We start from the raw sequence: 18,380 nt of genomic DNA, 5'->3' as shown, positions 1-18,380 counted from the left end.
CAGGTGTGGTCGACACACATGCACATTCTGGTAGAATCAGGGTACCTGAGACAGTATCAGCTGTGAAAACATATACACCGACCCCAAACAGAGAACAAAATCGATCGCGACCAGAAATCAGGAAGGCCAAACAAACAAACACGCCTAGGCCTCGTTCCCAGACGCCTTCCTGCAGGCAGTTTCATAAGTTTTCGCGCAGCCCGAGCAGGTCTCGCGCCATAAACAACACTTCTTATGGGAAATCACCTCGTAGGTCACAGTCAAGGGATAGGTCCATTCTATGTCATTATTGTGCAAAACCAGGACACACAAGGTATGAATGCTTTATCAAGGCAAAAGAGGACAAACAAAAGACACAAGGATTTGGTCCTTACTGTAGGCATCATAGATACCAAGGGCACTGGACTAGTGATTGCAAAACAGTAGAAAAAATTGTGTCTATGTTCAAATCGGGGGAAGACCAAGTCATGACAAAAAACGAACAAACGTAAAGAAGAACAAGGCTAAACTTCACATAGGAGGCATGTTGGGAAATGAGTGTATCTTGATACCAGCTATATGTGAGGATCAAAACGTTTCCTTATATTTAGATACAGGCTCTCCAGTGAACTTAATAACACATGAAGAACTAAACAGAATTCTTAAAAATAAAAAGAAAGTAACTTTTCTGGATGAAGCTGATTTAGATTTATACACAGTAGATGGACAAGAGATTACAGTGAAGGGTATGTTAAGATTAAATCTCAGTTTCACAGAAACTACAAGACCATTCTCTGCATTTTTCTATATCGTTGAAAACTTAGCAATTAAAGCTCATATGTTACTGGGTTTAAGATCCATGAGAGCTGAGAACATAACTATACTCCCACAAATGAATGGAATAGACTTTGATAATGAATTCATAGAGGAAATAACTTCAGAGCCCTCACCGATTGGTAGAAGAGAGCCAAAAAGAATTGGTAATATTAAAGGCTTAAACAAACATACACAAACAGATGAGTGTATAGATCCACTCCCACCAGCAACCCCATCCTCCAGAATTAGTGTCCCAGATAACAGTACTGATTTATCAATTTTTCCAGCCCATCTCACTAATGATTTAGTTATACCACCTAATTCATACATGAAGGTTACCATAAAGAGCAAATTACGGAATAGTACTGTTCTTGTCTTAGAAGAATTATGTAAAGTAAAGGGATTGTCAGTAGAAAACGCATTATGTCATACGAACGACGAAGGGCAAACTCAGATATTCATAATTAATCACATGAATGGGGAAGTTCAGTTGAAAAAGGGAACCTGCATAGTTAATATTGAAAAATGTCACGCCCCTGTGAAGGAAATAGTTATAGCTGGAGTAACAAGTGAGATAAAATCTACGGATAGAGAAAGAATAAAAGAGAATTTAATTCACTCAGGTGAATTTGATGAAGAAAATGATTTGTTAACCCTGCTGGAAACACACAGGGACACCGTAGCATTGCCCGGAGAACAATTAGGGTGTACTAACTTGATTAATCACATGATTAATGTGCACCCAGAAACACCACCAATTTTCGTACCAGCTTATCGCATACCACACTCCCAACGTACACTTGCAAATCAGTATGTCGATGAAATGTTAAAACTTGGAATTATTGAGCCTTCAATTTCCCCGTGGAATGCCCCCCTATTCTTCGTGCCCAAACGAAATGGAGAAATGCGTGCGGTAGTAGATTACCGTAAACTAAATAATCACACAATCCCAGACATATTTCCCATGCCATTGCTAAGTGATGTTCTACAGAATATTGGTCCTGAGAATAATATATTCTCGACCATCGATCTCCTAAACGGCTACTATCAGATTCCGGTATCTAAGGAGTCACGTAAATACACTGCCTTTTCAACAAATAGAGGCCATTATCAATATACAAGAATGCCAGTGGGACTGAGGACAGCCCCAGGCACATTCCAGCGTCTTATGAATTACGTATTGTCCGAAATTTTAGGACAAGGAATATTTGTTTATCTTGACGATATTATAATCGCAACGCAGAATATTAAGGATCATCTCAGGAAATTAGACTTACTCTTACAAAAGCTTAGTGATGCTGGATTAAAAATTAAACTTTCTAAATGCAAATTTTGTTTTAAGGAAATAAATTTCTTAGGCCACAAATTAAGTTCGGATGGTATTCACACCACTGATGACAAAATACAGGCAGTGAGAGATTTTCCTGAACCCACTACGACTGACGAAGTTAGACAATTTTTAGGTCTGGCTGGGTACTATAGGTCATTCGTACCACAATTCTCTCATATAGCCTTTCCTCTATTCCAACTACTCAAAAAAGATGCTGTATTCCAATGGGAAGAAGAACAAAAAAGGGCATTTAACAATCTAAAAATTAAACTAACAAATGCACCTTGTTTAGCATATCCGGATTACACAAAATCATTTCTTATTTGTACAGACGCATCAGTTAAAGGATTAGGGGCTGTACTGATGCAGGAAGATAAAAGAGGAAAGAATCAACCAATTGCATTTGCCAGCAGACAAACAAGAGGTGCGGAGAAAAATTATTGCACTACAGACTTAGAGGCACTTGCAGTAGTTTTTGCATTACAAAAGTTTCGAGATTTGGTATATGGTTACGAAATCCACTTATTCACCGACCATAAACCACTGGTGGGTATGTTTAAAGAAAAACTCCTTTCTGGGACGAGAGCAAAATGGAAATGTACAGTTGAAAACTACAATGTACAAATTCATTATATACAAGGTAAAATGAACATAGTAGCTGACGCATTATCTAGGAACCCGAACACAATTCAGGTCGCGGCGTTAGATCTCAAAGGAAATATCCCAAACCACGAGGATATCGCAAAGGCACAAAGACTTGACCCAATATGGTCTAAAGTAATATACAAGTTAGAAAGTGGAGATGACATACAATTACCCAAACTGCATGTCCCACTGGAACAATTCACAATGGTCAATAATACATTATACAAAATTAACTCTAAACAACCAAAACGCCAAAGAAATACTAACCAGTTGGTAGTACCTAATGACATGATACCCCAAGTATTACGATTGATACACGACAGCCCACATGCAGGACATCCTGGAAAGGATAAGACATTCAACCAAGCCCAGCTATTATATTACTGGCCTTCATTACGAAAAGATATAAACAGTCATATAGACAGATGCGAATCATGTGCGAAACACTAAGGATACCCAATCACACCTGCACCGATGGGTAATTACCCTGTACCACATCAACCATGGGACGTTGTCGCTGTTGATTTACTCAAGATGCCATTATCATACAATAATAACCTATACTTATTCGTAGCAACGGATCATTTTTCCCATTATGTCATTTTAGCTCCAATTAAAGATAAGACAGCAGAGACAGTAGCAAAGGCAATAACAGATAATGTAATATGTCGCTTTACTACCCCAAAGGTACTAATAAGTGATAATGGAGGAGAATTTAATTCTGAGATCTTACAAGAAATATGTAAACAATACAACATCAAAAAGGTTAACGTTTTGGCCTATCACCCAGCATCGAATGGGTTGGTAGAGAGACAAAATAAAAAGGTATTAGATGTGCTACGACACATTCTCAGTGAAAATTATGCAAGCTGGGATGATTGGATTCCCAGAGTAGAGGCCTCAATTAATGGGTCTATAAATAAATCCATCGGTGACACACCACATTTCATTATATATGGCACAGATAAAAAATTACCATATGAGCTCCTAGAAGGTGACAGCATGCCTATATACAATTACGATGATTACTCTAAACTCCGTTTACGTGAATTCCAGGACATTCACAAAAGAGTCAAAAAACAATTAACGATGTCCAAGGAAGAAATGACGGAGGCATTTAACAAGAAGGCAAAAGATTCACCTATCACCTTAGGAGACATTGTTTACGGTGTCATTCATACGAGAGACAATAAATTATCCCCAAAATTTGAGGGCCCATACAGAGTAATTAACATAAAAGCAAACAAAGTTTTAATTAAGTCACTTTCAAGTGGCGAGGAGAAACAAGTTCATATTGACCATTTAAAACGAGTTTCAAGGGAATTATCACATAATTATTCAGCCTCGGATACAACCGAACAGGCGAACGTACCTCAAGAAACCAAGCAAGAACACAACAATGATTACAAAAAGAAATTAAGGTCATATACCAAACAATCGAACATAGGTGCAACTATTCCAATCAAATCTACAGTACATCATTTACGAGAATTAAATATCGATTTAAACTCCTTCTATAAATGAAATAACAATCAACCGTAACGCACATCATCACTATCATCAACCACAGCATTATAGGAAATTAATAGATTTTTTTTTTTTCGGTAGGTTACGATGAAGGGACTTATGCTATGGATTCTTCTCTACATAGCAAGAGGATATGCGCACTTAGACCCCAAACATATAGTACGACAAGGATGCCTCATAGCTCCAACGGCCACGACTACAATCGTTAAGGACATCATGAGTACTGAAATAAGTCTAGATTACTTGTATGACTTACCTACTTATCTAGACAGACTTGCGACGCCGATGCGAACTCTGGACTTCATGATAGGAAATTATGTTTCACAAGCACATAACACCAAGGAAGTGAATGAAATGGTAAAGTTAGCGAAATGGAAACTAGAACAGGCGAAGTCAACTATGCTCGTCATGATCCAAGATCTCCCATCTTATGGAACGGAGGTACTGAGCAACAGGAACAACATCACCCGTACTCGCCAAAAGCGCGGTTTGTTCGACCTGGGCGGCGCAGTTCTTGGGAACATCTTTGGATTGGCTACAGAGGATGACCTTAAAGAAATAAACAACAAATTTAATAAGATAGCTCAGGTACTAACATACCAAGATAAATTCATCACAGGACAGAACTCAGCAATGAAGACAACTGTGAAAAATCTGAAACAAGCAGAAAACGTAGCTCTCGAGAGTGTAGATAAAATAAATGAATTAGAGGGAAACGTTACTCTTTTCCAGCACTTCTCCATCATCACAGAACATATTGACACGATTCTACTACAATTAGAGAACACTAGAGATCGTTTCAGGGCACTTATGCAAGGAATTTCGAATGCTGGTGATGGCAAGATCACAATTGACTTACTCCCAGTTCATGAGCTACGTCAGATAGTTAGTCAAGGCATACATAAACATAAATTGAAGCCGTTGTTCCGCAGTAGGGAATTTATGCAATATTACCCGTATTTAGAAGCAACACTAACACCAACATCAGTGGTAGTTCATGTACCATTCAACACTGAAGACCTGTTCACAGTATACCAAATACACCCCTTCCCCTATAAAAATAACAACACTTTGGTCATCATCAACATCAACACAGACACCGAACTCATCATGGTCTCCAAGAGACGGGACACTGTCACTTTCGCAAGTGAATCAACGAATGAACGAAAGTGCCGCACATCCTTACATGCTGTTCATCTTTGTCCTGCGTACATTTTCACGTTTCAGCCTACTGATACAGTCCCTTGTGAAATGGCTATCATCAGATATGACAATATTCATCATCATTGCAACTTCACTTTTGCTCCAGATAAACTTGTACACCATCAACGCATTGGACACTCACAGTTTTTTTTATTTCCCTCATAACACATCAGTTTACATAGTCTGTCCAGATATACCACCATCTCATACATCAGCATCAGGATTATACATAGCACCAGACTACTGTGCGGTATTTACACCAGCCATGTCTACTTTATCCACCATCAGTCACTACGCCATTATCAACCATACACACAAACATTTCCACCCACTGCCTGATATGAACTTAAACATGAGCACAAGTATTAAGCTGACTTCACCTAAGTTTGAAACTATGCAGCTGATCAATGAAACAATGAAGCCCTGGGAAGATTTGAGTTTGAGTATGTTCAACCCATATTATGTGTATAGCCCAGCACCTACTGTCTTTATAATCGTCTGCATTGTAGTTGCAGTACTGCTGTTCGCAATGCACAGAATGCATGCAAGAATTGCTAATTTGGAGTCATTATTTAGTGGGGGGAGAGTTAACATCAAAGTTAACCACCCTGAATGAAGTGTATATATTTTGTATATAGTATTAATTATATATATAAAAAAAAAATACAAAGAAGAATGACCCATATATGGCAGACCAGTACCATTATCTTTAAATGAAATATTAATAACTCTTACCATAATCTTAATTTTAAACTATTTTTTATTCTTGCATGTATGCATTTCACTATAATAACCCAAGTACATACTATATTACAATTCAGTAATTTACTTTAATGCGTTTATTCAAATATGTATACAACTTGTTTAAAATGTAATATTACTGAATAATCACTATTTACTATGAATATTATATGTATACAATATTCATACAATTATGTTACTTTTACAATATTATGTATTTCACTTAATTAGCTTATAAGTTCATTATAATGTGTATATAATATGTATTAATATGTTAGGACTATTAACTGTCGATGGTACGCCATTTTCGCATGACCGAGCAATGTATTGTAGTTACAAATCATAATAGATAGATAGATAAATAGATAGATAGACAGCCCTATGCGAGCCTGGGAAAAGGAAATGAGCTTGCAAATTACACTGAGGAAAGCTGACGACAGTGGCCAGTAAGGAGATGATGCAGTTAGTTGTCAGCAGTCCACCCGTGAACAAAGCCCTGGTGACCATACACACACATACACACATACTCACACACAGGCTTCTTAAACTTTCCATCCACGAGGAACACACGTGATACGTCTCCTGTTTCACCAGAATTTAGGAAAGAGAGCTCAGAAGGAGACAAGCCATACAAGAGGCAGGTCGCAGGGAGAAGGGCTTGGTAACTTTGAGAGAGAGACAGGGAGAGCGAGACAGAGAGATAGCTAGCGGGACTGGACTCTATACTCCGCTCTGTGTGAGAGACTTGTTAATATTTCCAAGACAAATAAAAATAGTCCCATACTATTCTTTACCTCTCCTGTCACTACATGACAAATGGGAAAGAAGATTATCTACTACAAGCTACTCCAAGATATAAAAACCGCTCGTCCACAAGTCTAATATATATATAACTCAACCACAAAGGAACCACAAAGTCTTTTAATGACATGTGTGTGTGTGTGTGTGTGTGTGTGTGTGTGTGTGTGTGTGTGTGTGCGTGTGCGCGCGCGCGCGTGTGTCAAGAGATGTACAGTTCAAAGAGAGAGAGAGAGAGTTTGTGCTATGTGTGTGTGTGTGTGTGTGTGTGTGTGTGTGTGTGTAAGATATGTACAGTTCAGAGAGAGAGAGAGAGAGAGTAATTTAGGAAGAAGGAGCAGCATAAAGTGATACATATTATTAACACTCTAAATAAATCAATCAATAAATAGATAATGTAGTTAATAAGAAAATAATTAAACTATATATAAGGAAGAATAAACGGTGAGTGTGCAATACCCGCGTCCACCAACTGGCCTCGTTGGGAAGCTCCCTAACACCTCTTCCTAAGCGATTTATTTAGCTTAGTACACCTTGCCGTCGTCGTCCGGGTCACCTGAGTCATTCCAGTATCACCGTCATCTGCATAAGTAGCGTACAGTGAGCAACAGTAGTCGTGTCGCGGTTTTGTCCGAAGATTAAATGTAACTCGTGAAACATTATGAACCGTCCGTATGACAGACGCCGGAATGTACCAGACGCTTAGCCCGGTAGCTTAGGTTATCACCAAATATCACGACACGATTATTGTGGCTTACTGTACACTCGATACTAGCCTGCCATATGGAAGAATTAATCGGTCAGGAAGAGGTGTTAGGAAATTTACTTAACCACCAAGCATATGGGCCCCTAACTTTCGACTGATTACCCTCAAAAAAGAATTACTTCATCCTTGCCTGAGCCGTAACCCTTCCATTAGCTTTGGCTCACGTAAGATCAATCAGTCTACTTATTCATCTCTCTCTCTCTCTCTCTCTGAACTGTACATCTCTTGACACACACACACACACACACACACACACACACACACACACACACACACACACAGAGCACGAACTCTCTCTCTCTCTCTCTCTCTCTCTCTCTCTCTCTCTCTCTCTCTCTCTCATCTGCATGTAAACACAGTGGTAAAATTAGAGTGAGAGTTGACTGTGGCCAGGGAAGAGAGAGAGAGAGAGAGAGAGAGAGAGAGAGAGAGAGAGAGAGAGAGAGAGAGAGAGTGTTCGTGCATGTGTGTGTGTGTGTGTGAGAGAGAGAGAGAGAGAGTGAGTGAGTTCGTGCATGTGTGTGTGTGTGTGTGTGTGTGTGAGAGAGAGAGAGAGAGAGAGAGAGAGAGAAGGGGGTATGGGTCACTCTATCACTCAGGCCAAACCCAGTCCTTCTCACACATTGTCTGGCTCACTCTCTTGTTGTTATTCTCTGGGTCTCGCTTCAGTCAAAAATAAATCAATAATAAATCTAATAACTGGACACAAGAGAATGGCCGTCTTTGTGTAAATCTTGGGCGTCTGGTTTATAATTCTATCTATCTATATCTACCAGTCAATCTGTTTATCTATCTATCTATATCCAGGCGCCATAATCCCGTAAGGGGTGGCCGTTTGTCGTTGAGTTAGTTGTTTTACGGGGAGGGGCACTAACCCTCCACCAACCCACTTGTTGACACGTAGGGAACACGTATGGGTTGGTTATATGGTTACCACCCAGCGTTGTAAATGGTTTCCTGGCTTAAAGGAAACCATTTGGCTTGTCACTCAACGTAAAGCCACCTGAAAAGGAAAGAAGAGTAATAAAAAGTGACAGGAAAGATGGGAGAAATAGGGAGAGAGGAGGGTAGGCACAGAAAAAGAATGATAAGTGTGAAGGAAGAAGTAGGCAGCACTACATCAAGTGAGTGGATGATGGTGAGAAAGAGGAAGGGAGGAGGACAGGCACAGAAAAATAATGATAAAGGTGATGGCAGAAGTAGGCAGCACTACATCAAGTGAGTGGATGATGTTTATAATTGACCATATTTAATTTATTTTTATTTATTTATTTTTTTTTTTGGGGGGGGAGAATTTTTGTTATGTACGATGGAAGAAAAAGGTGCAGGTTGTGTGTGTGTGTGTGTGTGTGTGTGTGTGTGTGTGTGTGTGAGAGAGAGAGAGAGAGAGAGAGAGAGAGAGAGAGAGAGAGAGAGGTGAGGAGTAATGGATGTATGAAAGACAGTGAGAGGGTAATGGGGAGTTGGATGATGAGGGGGGAAAGGGAGAGAGTAGAGGAGGGGGAGGGGGAGGGGGAGGGGGAGGGAGTGGGGGAGGGGCAGAGGGAGGGGGAGGCAATGGAAGGGTATGGGAGGGTGGAAGAATGATGGCAGAAGTTCAGCCATTTATTGTAGACATAACTAGTTCCCTACCCCATCATATTATATTCTCTCCCTCATACTCTTCCCTCCCTCCCTCCCTCTTTACCTCCTTCCCTCCCTCCTCTACCTCCCTCTCTCCTTCCCTCCCTCCCTCCCTCTTCTTTCTTTCCTCCGTCTCTTTCTTCATTCCACTTCTTTCCTTCCTTCACAATCTTCTCTTCCTCCATCCCTCCCTTCCCCCCTCCCTTCTCTCTCTCTCTCTCTCTCTCTCCATCCCTCCTTCCCTTTACCACCTTCCTCTTCTCTCTCTACTTTTCTCTCCCTCCCTCCCTCTCCTCCCCTTTTCTCTCCCCCTCTCCTCTCCTCCCTCCCTCCCTCCCTTCACAAAGCTCCTCTTCTCATTACACTCACATCTGCTGAGGAAGAGGAGGAGGAAAAGGAAGAGGAGGAGGAGGAAGAGAAAGAGAGGAAGGAAGAGGAAGAGGAGGAGGAAGAGGAAGAGGAAGAGGGGAGGAGGAGGAAGAGGGGAGGAGGAGGAAGTGGGGAGGAGGAGAAGGAAGAGGAAGAGGGGGGGAGGAGGAGGAAGAGGAAGAGGGGGAGCAGTAAGACCCTTATTCTCATCCGTTAAGGAAGCTCCCTAACACCTCTTCCTTAGCGATTTATTTTGTTTATTACAACTTACTCTCCTCCACTGTGTTACGTAAATCCATCCAATATCGCCATACAATGCATAAATAACGTACAAAAGATATTACCTAGCCACATTCAAAAATAAATCGCTTAGGAAGAGGTGTTAGGGAGCTTCATTAACCGCGGATAGTGAGGCAGGAGAAGAGAAGGAGATGAAGGACGAGGACGTGATGAGGATCGTGTTTTGAGTTTGGAAATGTAACACACACACACACACACACACACACACACACACACACACACACACATACAGAATACGTTCCCCTTTTGCCAGTCCTCTCTATCTTGTGGCTTAAATTCTGTGTAAATTCTGGGTGTAAATTCTGTGTAAATTCTGGGTGTAAATTCTGTGTAAATTCTGGGTGTAAATTCTGTGTAAATTCTGGGTGTAAATTCTGGGTGTAAATTCTGTGTAAATTCTGTGTAAATTCTGGGTGTAAATTGTGTAAATTCTGGGTGTAAATTCTGGGTGTAAATTGTGTAAATTCTGGGTGTAAATTCTGGGTGTAAATTCTGGGTGTAAATTCTGTGTAAATTCTGGGTGTAAATTCTGGGTGTAAATTCTGGGTAAATTCTGGGTGTAAATTCTGGGTGTAAATTCTGGGTGTAAAGTCTGTGTAAATTGTGGGTGTAAATTCTGGGTAAATTCCGGGTGTAAATTCTGGGGTGTAAATTCTGGGTGTAAATTCTGGGTGTAAATTCTGGGTGTAAATTCTGGGGTGTAAATTCTGGGTGTAAATTCCGGGTGTAAATTCTGGGTGTAAATTCTGGGTAAATTCCGGGTGTAAATTCTGGGTGTAAATTCTGGGTAAATTCTGGGTGTAAATTCTGGGTGTAATTTTGGGTGTAAATTCTGGGCTGAATGGTGGACTTGTATTTAGATTATTAAGGCCTTTATGTTGGAGGGGGTAGGGTGACGGTGAGGGGGTAGGGTGGGGGAGTAGGGTGCGGGTGAGGGGATAGGGTGAGAGGGTAGGGTGAATGTGAGGGTGTAGGGTGAGGGTGAGGGTGAGGGTAAGGGGGTGAGGATGTGGGTGAGGGTGAGGGGGTAGGGTGGGGGTGAGGGGATAGGGTGAGGGTGAGGGTGAGGGTAAGGGGGTAGGATGAGGGGGTAGAGTGAGGGTGAGGGTGAGGGTGGGGGTGAGGATGAGCGGGAGGGGATATGGTGAAGAGGTAGGGTGACGGTGAGGGTGAGAGTCGGGGTGAGGGTGACTGTGAGGGTGAAGGTGGGGGTGAGGGTGAAGGTGGGGGTAGGGTGAAGGTGAGGGTGTAGGGTGAGGGTGAGGGTGAGAGGGTAGGATGGGGGTGAGGGTGAGGGTGTGGGGGTAGGGTGGAGGGTGAGGGTTAGGGGATAGAGTGAGGGTGAGGAGGTAGGTAGACGGGGTAGGGTGGAGGGTGAGGGTGAGGGGGTAGGATGAGGGGGGAGGGTGAGGGTGAGGGGGTAGGGTGGAGGGTGAGGGTGAGGAGGTAGGTAGAGGGGGTAGGGTGGAGGGTGTGGGGGAATGTAAAGGTAAGGAGAAGCCCCGTTCTTTTTTTTATTATTATTATTATTATTTTTTTACAATTTCTGTATGGTGAAGGTGATAAATAAATGACCGTCAGAGATGTTAGCTTCCTTCACGTAACACATCGTCCTTTGGGAGAGAGTGTCTGCTTGACCCTGTTAGAGCTATCTCCCTCTCTCTAATTCTTTCTTTCCATTTTCAACAGCACAACCACTCTCTTCATCGCCTTGATCAAACCAGACCTAATCGACATCTCGTGTTCCATATTATAGTCTCTCACACTCCCTCATTCGATCTAACTCTAGCTTTAATTGTCTCTCTGTCTCACTCTCTCACTCCATCTAACTCTCTCTCACTCCATCTAACTCTTAGCTTTGTCTCTCCGTCTCTCCAGGTGCACAACGCCACTGTTGTGTTCATCGTCAACTTAACCCTGTCAGACCTGATGCTGGGAGTGTTCAACCTGCCCCTGGCCGCCTCGCTGTTCGTGCACCGCGCCTGGGTACACACGGGCTTCCTGTGCATGCTGTTCCCCTTCCTTCGCTACGGACTGGTGGCCGTGGCCGTCTTTACCGTCCTGGCCATCACCATCAACAGATACGTCATGATCGCACACCCCAAACTCTATCACAAGTTAGTAAGGGCAGACGTTAGATTTATTGATTTCCTCTTCCTTTTGTCTCGTAGATTAGTTACATTAGTCACAACCTACCCTGTTGCAGAGGACCTGGTGCTGGAGAGGACGCCTTCACGTGGTGGCACCGATACGAACGGACGGAGGGACTACCCAGTTATACAAACGCTCCTCAGTTTCCCTCCTATCATCTGAAAGGTGGGTGGTGGGGTGTGGAAAAAGGGAAACTAAGACCTGCAGCCCACCGCGTGTACGCCCAGATGAACCTGTAGCCACAACAACAACAACATCAATAGAAAACATTAGGTTCAAAGCTTTTCCTTAACTCCATCAGCCCGAGGACGTTTTATTTAATTATCCCTACTACCATTAACTTTTTTCTTTATTCACTTAGGGCACTAGAGTGAGTTAGGTGCAGTATTAAGACACTAGAGTGAGTTAGGTGCAGTATTAAGGCACCAGAGTGAGTTAGGTGCAGTATTAAGGCACCAGAGTGAGTTAGGTGCAGTATTAAGGCACTAGAGTGAGTTAGGTGGAAGTTAGGTGCAGTATTAAGGCACTAGAGTGAGTTAGGTGCAGTATTAAGGCACTAGAGTGAGTGAGTTAGGTGCAGTATTAAGGCACTAGAGTGAGTTAGGTGCAGTATTAAGGCACTAGAGTGAGTTAGGTGCAGTATTAAGGCACTAGAGTGAGTTAGGTGCAGTATTAAGGCACTAGAGTGAGTTAGGTGCAGTATTAAGGCACTAGAGTGAGTTAGGTGCAGTATTAAGGCACTAGAGTGAGTTAGGTGCAGTATTAAGGCACTAGAGTGAGTTAGGTGCAGTATTAAGGCACGAGTGAGTTAGGTGCAGTATTAAGGCACGAGTGAGTTAGGTGCAGTATTAAGGCACTAGAGTGAGTTAGGTGCAGTATTAAGGCACTAGAGTGAGTTAGGTGCAGTATTAAGGCACTAGAGTGAGTTAGGTGCAGTATTAAGGCACTAGAGTGAGTTAGGTGCAGTATTAAGGCACTAGAGTGAGTTAGGTGCAGTATTAAGGCACTAGAGTGAGTTAGGTGCAGTATTAAGGCACTAGAGTGAGTTAGGTGCAGTATTAAGGCACTAGAGTGAGTTAGGTGCAGTATTAAGGCACTAGAGTGAGTTAGGTGCAATATTAAGGCACTAGAGTGAGTTAGGTGCAGTATTAAGGCACGAGTGAGTTAGGTGCAGTATTAAGGCACGAGTGAGTTAGGTGCAGTATTAAGGCACTAGAGTGAGTTAGGTGCAGTATTAAGGCACTAGAGTGAGTTAGGTGCAGTATTAAGGCACTAGAGTGAGTTAGGTGCAGTATTAAGGCACTAGAGTGAGTTAGGTGCAGTATTAAGGCACTAGAGTGAGTTAGGTGCAGTATTAAGGCACGAGTGAGTTTTCCTAAGCAATTTATTTTGTTCATTACACCTCACTGTCCTCTTCTGTGTTACGTAAGTCCTTCCAATATCGCCATACTCATCATATATAAAGCACAATAGGATATTAACCAGTCTTATTCAGTAATAAATCGCCGAGGAAGAGGTGTTAGGGAGCTTCCTTAACAGACAAGAATACGAACACAAGTTGTTGTTGTTGTTGTTGTTATATATACGTGAAGCGGTGGAGTGTAGCTTAAACTCACCCATCCCCTGCTGTACACCATCGTCCTTTCGGGGGATAGGGAGAGAGTTGAGGGACGTGTGTATAACTAGGCAGAGGACTCCCCCCCCCTGCTACACCAGTGCCACCATGTGAAGGCGACCCTCTCCAATTAGGGTAGAAGAATAGAACAAAGACCACTTCCATCACTGACACCCTCACCTGTTTAGAATGACTAATCTCAGCAGGAAACAGTTTAGAATGACTAATCTCAGCAGGAAACAGTTTATAATGACTAATCTCAGCAGGAAGCAGTTTATAATGACTAATCTCAGCAGGAAGCAGTTTATAATGACTAATCTCAGCAGGAAACAGTTTATAATGACTAATCTCAGTAGGAAACAGTTTATAATGACTAATCTCAGTAGGAAACAGTTTATAATGACTAATCTCAGTAGGAAACAGTTTATAATGACTAATCTCAGCAGGAAACAGTTTATAATGACTAATCTCAGCAGGAAGAGAGAGAGAGAGAGAGAGAGAGAGGGGGGGAGGGTTGTTTTCCACTAAGTAAAACACAACACTGACCTGGATATGTGTTTTGAGAGAGAGAGAGAGAGAGAGAGAGAGAGAGAGTGTGTGTGTGTGTGTGTTGGTCTGACAGGTGACGTAATATGGTGACGTATATTATGATAATTATTTCTGTCTTACGATGTTTTTCTCCTGCCTTTGTTTAGCTTTTGGGTCGTATTCTAGCTGGCATATAGGAGGCTTCGTAACACCTCTTCCTTAGCGATTTATTTTGCATATTACACCTTACCCTTCTATCTATATATCTATTGCCGGACGCCTTAATCCCTTAAGGGGTGGCCACAAACAAATCGCCTCCATGTCACCCTGTCCCCCGCCGTTTCATTGCCCTGGTCCCAACTCACAGCCTCTTCTCTTATATACCTCTCTACTCCATCCCTCCATCTCATCCTTGGCCTTGGCGATTTATTTTGCATATTACACCTTACCCTTCTCTAGTATGGTAATTTTCTCGTTTCAGTATCGACTTTGTATCAGTAACATACAAGAGAATTATGACGTGTACTGTACGTCACTAGATTACTAAAGTACATGTGCTTAGGAAAAGAAAAATACAGTATCTCCAGTCACTTAGAAAACGGGTCTTCCACCTTAGTCTTTAGGGGTGACTCTCCTATTTCACTTTTGCTAAGGCCAGATACTTGTAGTCGCTAGTGGGAAGCTTATCTAGCCCAGAGTGTTAAGAACTAGTTCATTACCCTCAGGGCTCTGGCCTTCCTTTACCCTAACACTTCAGTCCCTGTTCATGAGTAATGTCACTGATGCTATGGCACGGCTTTTATATCTGTATCTGGTGCTGGTAAGGGAAGCCTTCATGCGATGGCACCGATATTACAAGACAGCCCTGCTCCCTAGTTACATAAATGTCCCTATTCCGAAAAGACTACAAGAGAAGGGCACATTCCTCCTGTAATCCACTCCATTCGTGTTCAGATGAACCTGTAGTCACAACTACTGTTAGCAGCACTACAACTGTCAATCATTACCTCCACTGTCATCACCTCTCACCACCCCTATTTTTCCTCAGGCTGTACACGCAGACGCTGCTGGCGGTGATGGTTGTGTCCACGTGGGTAGGTGCCTTTGGAGCCCTAGTGCCCACAGCCCTGAAAGTGTGGGGGACCTTTGGCTTGGACCCCACCATCGGCTCGTGCACCATTCTGCCAGACAGCGATGGATACTTGCCTGTCATTCCTCTTCGTGTTTGCATTCATGCTTCCGTGTGTGGCCATCTGTGTCTGTTATGCAAGGATTTTCTGCATCGTGCACCGTGCAGACAAACGAAGCCACAACAGTGATCAAAGCATCATCAGAGTGAATAGCAAACAAGACAAACAGAAAGGCAGCACTAAGCAGGAAGAAGGTGGAAAGTTGGGTGTGGGAGAAGAGAGGGACAGGACAGACCCACATGAGGGTGGTGAGGCACGGGTGCATACACTGAGTGAGACTGTGCAGGTGGAGACACAGGTAAAGCTCACCTCCAACACCAGCTCCGTCAGTGTGGAAGTCCTGGAGGGTGGTGCCTCTCCCACCCACCCGGCCAGTGGTCACAGTGATGGCAGAGGCCAGTCACCTTCCCCAGGGGTGAGCGTCACGGTGCTTAGGCCTGAGGTCAATGGGCTGTCCGGCCATCCCTCAGGGGAGGAAGGGGTGGTGTCCTCCCCCATCAGAATATGTCCAACAAATACCCCAGACTCACCCGCCTCTGATGCAACAGGTGAGACGGGGCGGCGGCAGTCAAATGAATCAGCAAAGGGGGCATTTTCACAGTTGCGTGGGACATTCCGCAGGGCTCGGAGGGGATCACTCCTGACACGGCAGACTGCACTAAGTCCAAAGGACCAGCGGCTCCTGAAGATGATTCTGGTGATCTTCTTGTCCTTTGTGGTGTGTTACCTGCCCATCACGCTGGTGAAGACATTCAGCAAGGATGACGACCCTGTGTTGAACATCTTGGGTTTGCTGCTGGTCTACCTAACCACCTGCATCAACCCCATCATCTATGTGGTCATGTCCTCGGAGTACCGCCAGGCCTACCTCAGCCTCTTTGCCTGCAGTGTTGGTGCTGATGCTGTCAATCGCTCCTTGACTAAGATTTCCTGAAGGTGTGTCAAGGCCATGTCCTGCCCCAGCCCAGCGCTCACCAGCCCCTACACCACACCTGCACCAGCCCTGCATCCCACACCTGCCTTCACTGTCTGCTCCTTACACCTTCCAGAGCCACACCCAGCCCAGCCACAGTTACTTTCTTCATCGGGCACATTCTTCCCTCCTGTATGTGTGGCCAGTGGATGAGGCAGGCGTGGTTGGCACTGGGTCGCACTAGTCTTGCCGGGTCTCACCTGGGGCCACTGGGCAGTATTCTATGTGGCTTTGGAAATTTCATAACACTTCTACCTTGGCAATTTACTCTTAGCAGTACAAGTTAATGTCCTTCCGTGTGTCACTAATACAAACTTAGTCAATATTAAAATGAAGTACTTTTCATACAAGAGAATGCTAAGATGTATTGTGAAAATAAATCACAAAGAAAGGGTGTCTACAAAACTGCAGATGCCACTTTAAATACGAGCCTGATTTAATGGATTAGGATGGTCTTTAGCACCTCTTCCTTACCAGGTTATTTCTGTGTAGGGTGCAAATTTTTATTCTGTGATATAAGAACTTTTTCGCCTTTAGAATCTCAAAATAATCCATAGGAGAATACCAGGGTGTAATACGTAAGACAAATGTTAAGGAGGTGCCCAAAAGCTTCGTAAGTCGAGGAAAATAATTACGCCTCCTGGAAAAACCACACTTACATGAGAAACATTGAAGTGCTGACAATTTTGACCTGTCTGTTTGCCTCAGGAGTGGGAATCCTTGACCTTTTTTATTTTTTTTTTAACATTACTTGTAAAATTATTATAGATTTAAGGCTGAATCCGACCTACCAGCTTTGTCGCACGATTTGTTGTGTCCTACCTTAGGGCTTAAATTTGTTCCTGGGGTAGAATATTCTCCCTGTGATATCTGTAACATTGGCATGATTATGACTCGTGTTCTGTCTCTTGGTAGGAAGGAGGCGGGTGCAGCCACGAAGACAAATAATTTATGACACAGAATAATGGGGAAAAATGTAATGTAATTATATGCAGAGTCGAAGCAGATGGAAACAGTGATTTAGAAGCATAGAGACGAGGAGTGATTTTAACTATGTAGTGAAACGTGGCAACAGTGATTTAACTGTATGGAAAACAAGGTGGAAACAGTTTAAAAGGACAAACAGTGATTTTACAATACAGCAACGCAGATGGCCAGTGAGTAAGCCTGCGCAGCAACAGACGGAAACATGCAGCTACAGTGACACATATGAGGGTGATTTACAAAACTGGCTAAACTAAGGGTATGATACAGACACGATGCACAGGACAGAGAATGAATTTAGACCCCTCTTGCTCACCCTGGAAACACGAGGGAAAAGTATCTGTGACACAGATTCTTGGAGCCAACATTTATCCACAGCGTTCATGGGTGTTGCTACATTGATGTGTCTTCTCAGATTTTTAACAGGTTTTTTCTCCTCTTGTGGTTTGTAAAGACTGTATATAAAGGCTATGAAATTCACACACACACACACACACACACACACACACACACACACACACACACACACACACACACACACACACACACACACACACACACGTATTATAAAGGGTGATATGGTTCTGCTGGATTTATTAACATTTATTGCATGTACTTGGCTTAACATATTAAGATGCATTTTTTTCCCTATGAAAGGGTAACTAGAGGCCCTCCCAAAGGGGAAATCACACCAGCCGCTAGCCGATACACATCTAGCGCGGCTCGGAATATGACCTTGTCCTTGACCTACTTCACCAATTTCGTACTTGTCTGATATTTTCATCCCTACTACACACTTTGTAAAATTTCTTGATGATATCTTGAGCGGTTGCGAAGTTATC

The 18,380-nt window shown here is 43.0% G+C and overlaps 1 pseudogene; it reads left to right on the top strand.

Annotated features, from left to right (window-relative positions):
* Positions 1-11,975: 11,975 nt before the first annotated feature.
* On the top strand, positions 11,976-16,515 carry LOC145389716 (G-protein coupled receptor moody-like; annotated as a pseudogene).
* Positions 16,516-18,380: the final 1,865 nt, after the last annotated feature.

This window comes from Coenobita brevimanus, unplaced genomic scaffold (genome assembly GCF_032717465.1).
Source record: "Coenobita brevimanus isolate Jiangsu-jjx unplaced genomic scaffold, ASM3271746v2 jjx.HiC_scaffold_1970, whole genome shotgun sequence".
Taxonomy (NCBI): Eukaryota; Metazoa; Arthropoda; class Malacostraca; order Decapoda; family Coenobitidae; genus Coenobita; species Coenobita brevimanus.
This window is presented reverse-complemented; position numbering and strand designations above follow the sequence as displayed.